The sequence below is a fragment of the Gopherus evgoodei genome, chromosome 7, assembly GCF_007399415.2.
Source record: "Gopherus evgoodei ecotype Sinaloan lineage chromosome 7, rGopEvg1_v1.p, whole genome shotgun sequence".
NCBI lineage: Eukaryota > Metazoa > Chordata > Testudines > Testudinidae > Gopherus > Gopherus evgoodei.
In genome coordinates this window covers 33,825,219-33,835,191 of record NC_044328.1, presented here as the reverse complement: position 1 = coordinate 33,835,191, position 9,973 = coordinate 33,825,219, and positions in this window count along the sequence as shown.

Genomic DNA, 9,973 nt, shown 5'->3' with positions numbered 1-9,973 from the left:
ATTCTTTCATAGGCTTCCTGCTTCTGACATAGGTAAAGATATAAAAACAAATAGAGATTATTTAACTATTTGCTCTTCTATATTAGCCCTTTTAGGTTCATTCTTTCAGTTTGCCTGCTGCAGTTCATGATCCTAACTGGGTTCACTAGGATTAGATTTAAAAATTCTGGAGGATGAGGATCTTAGGTTTGAACCATCTCTTGAACATTGCCATTTAACATACTGGTTTACTTCTTGTCTTACTGCTTCCCTGTTTTTCAAAGGTACAGATGGCATCTGAGACACTATCATTTGTTTTCTTAAGTAACACCAATTCCAAATGTAAGAATTATATTTTTTTACTTTTGACTTCAGTGTTTTTTGGCTAGCTGCCTCATTTCATTGAAATCTCCTTTTCTCAAGACAAAAAGGTTAATTGATTGATGTTAAGGTTCTATAAATAGTGTTATCAATATATTTAAAAGCATAATTTGGCTTTTTTAACAAATCAGTTCTCCGTGAATTTACCTTCTTCTTTTTTGAACCCTGTTATAGTCTTGACCTTCACAACATCCTCTGGCAAAGAGTTCCACAGACTGAATGTGTGTTGTGTGGAAAAATACTTCCTTTTGTTTGTTTTAAACCTGCTGCCTAAAAGCTGTGTTATCCGGCTCTGTACCAACCGGAAAGCTCTAAAAAACGGCATTTCTAATCTTCATAGAAAGTCTGGTTTACAGTCTGGTTGGTGCGGGGCTGGCAGGCTCTCTACTTGGCTCTGCATGGCTCCCTGGAAGGGGTGACATGTCCCTGCTGCTCCTAAGTGGAGGAAAGGCCATAAAGAGTGCAGGAGGGAGTGCAGAGCCAGTGCTCAGGGCAGGACTGGGACAGTATGCAGAGCCATCTGCCGCACCTCTGCCTAGGAGCAGCAAGACAGGTTGCCACTTGCAAGGAGCCGCCCGAGGTGGGCACCCCCCAGATCCAGCACCCCAAAGCCCCTACCATGCCCCAACCCTCTGCCCTGAGCCCCCATCACACCCAACCTCCCTCCCAGAGCCTATGCCCCACACTCTTCCCCCCTCCCATGCCCCAGCCCCACACTCCCTCCCGCACCCAAACTCTCTCCTTAGCTAACTGGCATTTTTCATTTACTGGCACCCCCCATTCCCCCAACATGCTGGATAAAAAAAGCTTTTACTATAATTTAATTTGGTGACCCCTAGTTCTTGTGTTATGAGATGGGGTGACCACGTCTGCATGCAGTATACAGGATATGGGCGTAACATAGAATTTATATAGAGGCAACAAATATTCTGTCTTCTCTATTCCTTTCTTAATGATTCCCAACATTCTGTTCCCTTTTTTGACTACCACTGCACATTGAGTGGATGTTTTCAGAGAACTATCCACAATGATTCTAAGATCCTGCAGCCTGCCCCGCTTCCCGCAGCCCCCATTGGCCTGGAATGCCGAACCACAGCCAGCGGGAGCTGCAATCAGCCAAACTTGTGGACGCTGCAGGTAAACAAACTGTCCCGGCCCGCCAGTGGATTTCCCTGACAGGCCGCATGCCAAAAGTTGGCATTCCCTGACTTGGCTCATTGCAGGATCAGGGTGTCCAGGGCTGCATACGTCCCCATTAACTTCAGTGGAGTTCCATGTGGATGCAGGGTTCTGCCCAAATAAAGCTCACTGTGGGATTTGGACCTTAATTAGGCCAACTGAAAGCAGGGGTAATAGTGTTTGTCTGCTTTTGCAAAGCACTGTGAGATCTGCAGATTAAAAAGCAGTGAATGAAGTACATGCAAACTAGTATTAACTACATTTTTCAGAGGAGATAGAGACATAACTCCCACTGACTTAAACATGCATCGGTAAGAGCAGAATTTTGCCCTAGAACAGACAGGGGATTCTGGTAACATTCTCATTGTCTAGTCTTTCAGTCATGTAATAGATACGTTCTACATGAACTTAAAAAACTGAGATGAAATCAAGAAAATCTGCATTGTATGTGAAAAGTTGTTAAAACAGTAAACTGGGAATCAAGAGACTGAATCTGGCCTATTAGGCATATTCCTTAGCTACCAAAACAGTACTGCATGCACATAAAAATACAGGAAGGAAAAAACGAGGATTTCCCAAGAAGGAAGGGAGAGAGCGATCATACAGGCCCAGTCCCTCAATCTGATTTCCACGGCCACATGGATCTATTGGTGCGGCTCCAATTTCAAGTTTGGAGGCAGAGCAAAGAATTTCTCGCTTGTGTCACTTGTAGGATAGCCAGGGTACTGGAGTTATTAGCCACAGTTTTAACTGTACTATTAACAGTGATAGTGAAGATGCAGCATGAGTCTACAGCTAAATAATGAGGCTGAAAATCAGGAACTTGGGATTCTAGTCACAGTTTTGCTTCTGATCTTTGTGTAACCTTGGTAAATTAATTAATCTCTCTGCCTACATTTCACTATTTGTAAAATGGGGATAGTGAAGCTTTATTTTCTTTCTGAATTGATGTGAGACTTATGGACTAAATAACTGATTATTAGGTGATATTCACTGAGCCATATAAATCACTTCAATTTTCTACAAAACATACACATTCTTTCTGTGTTAGATCATTTAAACTAGTGTCTGAGGAATATCTATTAGAAGCATGCAAGGCTTGTTATTCTGAGTATGATAAAATACATTTGCAAAACATGAAATATTAGAAGGATTGTGGCTTGTACTAAAGAAATTATCAGTCCTATTATTTGAATCTTTGATTTGCAGAGCTTGAAAGTAATGCACAAGCTACATTAAACACAGTGCAGTCATATACAGAGCTTTAGTATTATGCAGTCTGTTAATTCACTCGACATAAACTGCATTTTTAAAGAGTTAAAGGCTGACATTAAATAAAGCAAATACATTCACAAGCAACATTTGAAACAACAGCAGTCAAAGTAATTAGGAAGGCACTCTGTGAGGCTTACAATTTGGAGAGGAATAAAGCCTCTGAAATTCTTTTGCTTGTATTCATTTTTTTTCAGACTCAAGATTGTTTGGATACAGTTTGCATTGAGTAATTTTATTTTTTTAATTACACAATAGGTCCAATTATGCCTGCTTTGACACAGAGGGAGAAAATAATGCACAGGAGGCATCCATATTTGGGCTGCTTGCACTACGAGAGCCCAAGAGGGGAGGTTGGCTGGAGCTGGTAGAAGTATGCCAGTCCCTGAGGGGCTATTGTTGCTCAAGAATATAGCCCTGCCCCTACAGTGTATCAGAAAGTAAACACTGAAACTATTCAGTGGGCAGGAGTCATCCAGCAGCCAGTAATAAGCATGCTCCCTCAGCACCCCTTGAGGTAATACCTGCTCCTAGCTTCTGTAGGCATAATGCTTCTTGGATGTTATACCCTCTATGACTGGATAACCTTGTATGATCCTTAGTCGGGCACATAATTTTTAGTTCAAAGCAGTAAAACTTAAGTTGTCAGTGATGCTTTTTACGAGGCATTAGGATGTACTGATAAGGAATCAGAGGCTAAATTATCTTAGTACAGGTATGTAGTATGTTTAGTCCCTGCACTTACATTTAATTCTGGGACTAAAACACTGTGAGGAATGTTCTAAGCACAAATGGGCAAGACTTCAGGTGGTGATGCTTTTTTTAATTGTTGGTTGTCGACTGTGATGAGATCTTTGGTTGGAAAACATAAGTACAAATCATTATGGTTGGTTTATGAAGATATTCTTACCAAAATAGAATGTCAGGGGAGCCAAAGCCTCTCACGTAAACTGCCAAATACACAGGATCATTCCATATAAAACAGAATATATGAGGTTTTGTGACTGCTCAGCTATTGCTATTCATACATATTGATTTGGGAATAAGAAACAAACTATTCCTTATTCTAATCACATAAGTGAGGGGACTGCACTTGGAACCAAAACCTTGCAAAACTGCATGACTAATAAATGTGTATGTCAGTTATTGTTACTTTTTAGCCTGAGCAGTTAGCTAGTATTCCAGCCCTTGCTGGGTTGTTTCCATTAGGAGAAGAAATTGATCATGAGAGTCAGGTATTTCTTTAGTGCAGTCCTGTTTATTTACAAAGAATGTACAGCAAGGTGTGTTCCCTGAATGCAATAAGAACAAACAAGCAGTTTCTTTGATCATAATTTCAAAGCTTGTCTCTGGAGTGTGTCCTGTGCCCCAAGAAGCTCTGTCTCTGCTCTTTCTTGGGGCAAGCTTTCTGCTACTTCTCTTGCTTTCTCCTGGCTTTCTTGTTGCTTTCTGCTTTACACATACACAATTATAACCAATCAATACCCAATCCCCTGAATTTTCAATCAGTCCTCTGCACACATAGTTTAGCTTCTGCTCAGGCCTCTCCATGCAGGCCAGTGCTTTGGGAAGTAGCATCTATTGTTTCATCTATTGCTACACAAGAGGCATTTAATTGCTCTTTAATTTAGTCTGATAGAAGGATGCTTACTATACCAATTGACTTTAACTAGGTCTGTGATTGACAGCAGTCATTAACACCTTCCTGCGTAACATTATACAAGGACAAGAAACATTGTGCATTAAAATCTGTCTTTATTTTAAAACATAGGACTGGCTAGTTTCCAGGTATTTTGGGTGAGTTTTCAGAGAGTGCGGTAATTTGCAAGCAGGTAGAGGAGAGGCCAGACCAGGACTGCTATGGAGAGCCAATCCCACCTTTCCAAGGCCAGCAACTTATCTGCCTGCCTGGGAGCCTTGCCCCGCTGATGAATCTTGTGCCATGCAGCTCTGCCAAGATAGAAGAAATAGGAGATAGGTGGCTCATAGAAATGGCAGGGATTGGAATTGGGGAAGAAAAGGAAGAGGCCCCACAGCTATACTCTGAGGCCAGCTCATGAAGAATGTCAGATAAGAGGGTGGGTTTGGAGCTTCAGGGGGTGCAAAGAAAAGGCTAGGAAGAGTGTCTTTGAGCAGCTGAGTTGAGGAAGGAAACTGGAGATACACACACTATCTGGGACATAATCATTAAGTTTCTAAGGGTTAAATCAACATTGAATGACCCCCCCCCCCATCTGGGAGCAGCAGACTGTGGGGTGGGGTAGAGGAGAGATTCAATTTGGCATGGGGAAAGCTTCCCTAGATCCACCCTTCCTTTTTCTATAAGTTTGCTTCTGCTGCTACAGGTAAAATTATGGGCTTTCCTTCCTCCCTCTGTTTCCAATGTGGCTATGGTAATAGCTCATACATGCAAGCAACCCCTGCTTCTGTTCTTTGCCTCCGTGACTTTGCCTCAAATATGGGTGGCACCAATGGAGTCTCAAGCAGCCTTCTGATAGGTGGAATGGAATAGAGAGAGGGGGGAAGTTAGATTTTTTTTTTTAAATAGAACACCAGCAGTTAAAAATCAGTGTTGTTTTACCTCTCATGAAATGAGAACTTCAGATACTGTGACAAATGGATAGAACGAGCGTTTTAATAATTTCACACCAGCTTCTTTTAGAATTTGGGGATCCTTTCTGAAATGGTATTTTGTCATTTATTTTAGAAACATGGCTGCAGCTTTAAGATATGGCCTCTGTCTGGAGCTTAGGGACAGGGTGAATTTAGTGGGGGAGTCACTTGAACTATGAGGAAGTGCATTAGTATTGCATCAGGAGTGGACCACACAGAAGTGCACTTGGTTTATTGTTGGGAATTTTTAAATTTAAACTAAGACTTACCAACCACTGAAATAGATTTTGTATAATTCTTTTTACAAAATGTCCATTTCCTGCTTGATGTTTTCTGTACCAAGTTTCGCTCTGGAATTAACTTTTATGTTTCAGTTATCACAGGTTTATAATTCAGTTTCATATTATAAAGCCAGGCAGATCCTGACTAACATATTAAGATCCAGTGCAGGATAAAGTGTTCCTAGATAAACTGTAAACAAAGAAGGGTGACATTGAGATTGGCTTATACAATCTTGTGTGACAGGATAAACTTGTTTCAGTCTGTGCAGTGGAATATGCTCTGTAGCTGAAAATTGTGCAGAGGATCAAAAAGACTGCAAAAAGACTCTTGTACAAGAGACACTCCTACGTTCGTTCCACTTGCATTGAGTTTTATCTATGGGAGCTTGGTAACCAAATTTCACCATTACAAGATTTTAAAATAGATCTCACAGAGAGTAGTTTTTTGTTTTAAAATGCCTGTTAAAGGCTTTTAAAGGAATGCACAAGTTTGAAGACTATCTGATTACACTGTGTAGCAGTTAGAATATAGAATAGAGGTGGGCAAACTGTGGCCCGCGGGACTGTTCTGCCTGGCCCTGGAGCTCCTGGCCTGGGAGGCTAGCCCTCTGCCCCTCCCACGCTGTCCTCCCACCCCTGCAGCCTGAGCTCACTGTGCCATGGGTGCAATGCTTTGGGCAGCAGGGCTGCGAGCTCCTGGGGTAGCTCTGTGCTGACTCGGTGCTCTGTGCTGCGCAGTGTGTGGCTGGCTCCAGCCGGGCGGTGTGGTTGTAGCGGTGCCAGCCACTGGTGCTCCGGGCAGCGCAGTAAGGGAGCAGTGAGGATTGGATAGAGGGCAGGGGAGTTTGGGGGGTGGTCAGGAGCCGGGGGTGTGGATAGCGGTTGGGGCGGTCAGAGGGCGGGGAACAGGGGTGAATAGGGGTGGGGGTTTCGGAGGTGGTCAGGGAGAAGGGGTGGTTGGATGGGGCAGAGGTCTGGGGGTGAGGGGGCAGTCAGGAAGGAGAGGAGGGGTTGGATGGAGTGGTGGGGGGCAGTCGGGGTGGGGGTTCCGGGGGCAGTCAGGGAGCAGGGTGGGTGGATGGAGCAGGGGTCCTGGAGGTGAGGGGGCTGTCAGGAATGAGAGGAGGGCTTGGATGGGGCAGTCAGGGGTGGGGGTTCAGAGGGCAGTCAGGGAACAGGAATTAGGGGGGGTGGATAGTGCAGTCAGGAGGGAGAGAGGTTGGTTGGCTGGGGCAGTGGGGGGAGCAGTTAGGGGCACGGGTTCCGGGGCTGGTCAGGGGACAGAAAGCAGGAGGGGTAAATGAGGCAGGGATCTGGGGTAGATGGGGCAGGGATCCTGGGGGGGGGGGACATCGGGGGCGAGAAGCAGGGGGGGCTAGAGGAGGGTTGGGGCTGGGCCATGCCTGGCTGTTTGAGGAGGCACAGCCTCCTCTAACCAGCCCTCCATACAATTTCTGAAACCCAACGCGGCCCTCGAGCCAAAAAGTTTGCCCACCCCGATATAGAACTAAAGTCAGGAAATCTGGATTCCATTTTTAGCTGTCAGTGTTGAACTTTGTGACCTTAGGCACCTCGTTTAAACTTCAGTGCCTCAGTTTCACACCTATAAAATAGGGATCATATTACTTATCTAAAGTATTTTAACGTCCTTTATGAAACGTGTTATATATGTGCAAACTACTGTTTTTTACATTGTTTGTGTTACAGATAAAAAAGAGAAACGTTTTTTTTTGAAAGGAGGAATTTATTATATGATTATTATGTTATATTATGAAACAGCAGAGTATTTATGTAAAATCTTAACCTTTTGAATATAGACTCAGACTCTAGGACTGGAAGGGACCTCGAGAGGTCATCGAGTCCAGTCCCCTGCCCTCATGGCAGGACAAAATACTGTATAGACCATCCCTAATAGACATTTATCTAACCTACTCTTGAATATCTGCAGAGATGGAGATTCCACAACTTCCCCTAGGCAATCTATTCCAGTGTTTAACTACCCTGACAGTTAGGAACTTTTTCCTAATGTCCAACCTAAATCTCCCTTGCTGCAGTTTAAGCCCATTGCTTCTTGTTCTATCATTGGAGGCTAAGGAAGCAATGGGCTTAAACTGCAGCAAGGGAGATTTAGGTCTGTATTCAAAAGGTTAAGATTTTACATAAATACTCTGCTGTTTCATAATATAACATAATAATCATATAATAAATTCCTCCTTTCAAAAAAAAAACCCTGTTTCTCTTTTTTATCTGTAACACAAACAATATAAAAAAACAGTAATTTGCACATATATAACACGTTTCATAAAGGACGTTAAAATACTTTAGATAAGTAATATGATCCCTATTTTATAGGTGTGAAACTGAGGCACTGAAGTTTAAACGAGTTGCCTAAGGTCATATTGTTAAATGACTTGAAATACTACTACTTGTTTCTTGTGAAGTGAAAGCTTAAACTTTGGATATGATTGTCAGTTGTTATATCTCCCCTAAATATTTTTCATCTTGAACAATCGACAATTTTCTTGCTTTTTGTTTGAAAATGGTTATACTTTTGAATAAACCTATTTAACCATAGTTAATGTAGATAACCAAGTTACAAAGACATTTGGCATCATATACAAAATGTCATATTTGTTTCTGTCCTGGGGAAAGGATTGCTATTTTAATAAACCGAAAGCTCAACAAATTTATTGAGGACCACGTTTGAATGGTTTAAATATATGAAAGCATCTCTCCAGCAATGCTTATTGTATGTGAGACTAAATAAGTCATGTAAAGATATTCAAAGTTTCAGAGGTATTCAGAAATGAAACACTTATATTTATTAGACAAAGCTGTATTTAGTGGAATGTTCTGAAAAGCTTATATTACAGTAGTAATATATTTGCCTGAGTCTGCAGAGGTAGCAGTGACATAACCCAGATCATAGCTCTCAAAGAAGCAGTAAGTATAGATAAGGAATCCAATCTTGCAAGCACTTATGATCAAATATAGTGCTTACTACTGCAAGTAGTCCTGCCAGTTCATGGTAGTGCATGTTACACTCACTCAGTCTGAAGTGCTTGCAAGTACTAAGAGTATGAAAGCCAGCACTTGTGCCATTTTCCTTAGGACTTTGATTAAACTGCTGATGACAAACACCCATTTACACCTGTAATTATGATTGCAGTCAAATTAAGTGAGACTTCTTCAACGGATGATTTGCCAACACTTTTTCAAAGCTATGAGAATAGGACGCCCTCACAAGGACTACTCATTAATGTAGAACATTGTACCTCTAGAAGTTCCAGAAAGGAAACATCCTTCAAGGATCCAAGCTGTGATTAGTTGGATTTCATCCCACTAATGCAAGGAATGAATGAATTTTGAAATTGTCCTGAAATTCCTTCGGGAATTTAAGACATCAAAACATTATACAGTCAAGAGGTGTATTATAAATGTGGTTCAGGTCATGTTGTGTGTCTAAAATCTTGTCCTTGAAAATGATGGGAGAGGAAGAAATCATATGTGCTCTGACACTGCCTCTAGCAGCTGATGAGTCTGGATGAAAAAATATTGCTAGCAGTCCCGAAGAAGGCTGTGGCATGGTTTCATATAGATTGACAGATTTCAGGGTGAGAAGGGACCATTATTATATAATCTGGTGACCTGCATAATGCAAGGCATAGAGCCTCACTTGGTAACTTCCACATCAAGCTCAGACTGTCTTCCTAAAATATGTACTATAACTCAAACAGACAATCAATCTTGATTTAAAGAATTCAAGAGATGGAGAATCTACCGTGTTCCTAGGTAAACTATTCCAGTGGTAAACTATTCCACCCTATTTCTAGTCAATTCATCTATCTTCTGCTTCTAAGCATTTTAATCTCATTATGCCTTTCACTGATAGATTAAAGAGTCATCTATTTCCTGAAGAAGCTGTCAGCCATGCCAAATAAATACACTTGGTGGAGGTGATAATGTCCTAGTAAAAGGAAAAATTAAGTTATAAGGCAAAATTTTCTTGTCCAAGGTGCTACTCATCTCCTGCGTCTGTCTTGTTGACTCAAAGAGCAGAATCACATGAGAGTGCTTTCAGAGAAACTATGCCAGGATAAGAATAGTATGGCATGAGGTCTAAAAGTTACTTTGTAAACTTTTTTCACTTCAGTGACTCTTTGCTGAAGGGTGTGCGCATACCTCATCATTGCCCCATATTTCACAGAGGAGATATTTGGAGAAAAAATGTAATTTCTTATCTTGGGCTTTGGAAGCAAGCTCCCATT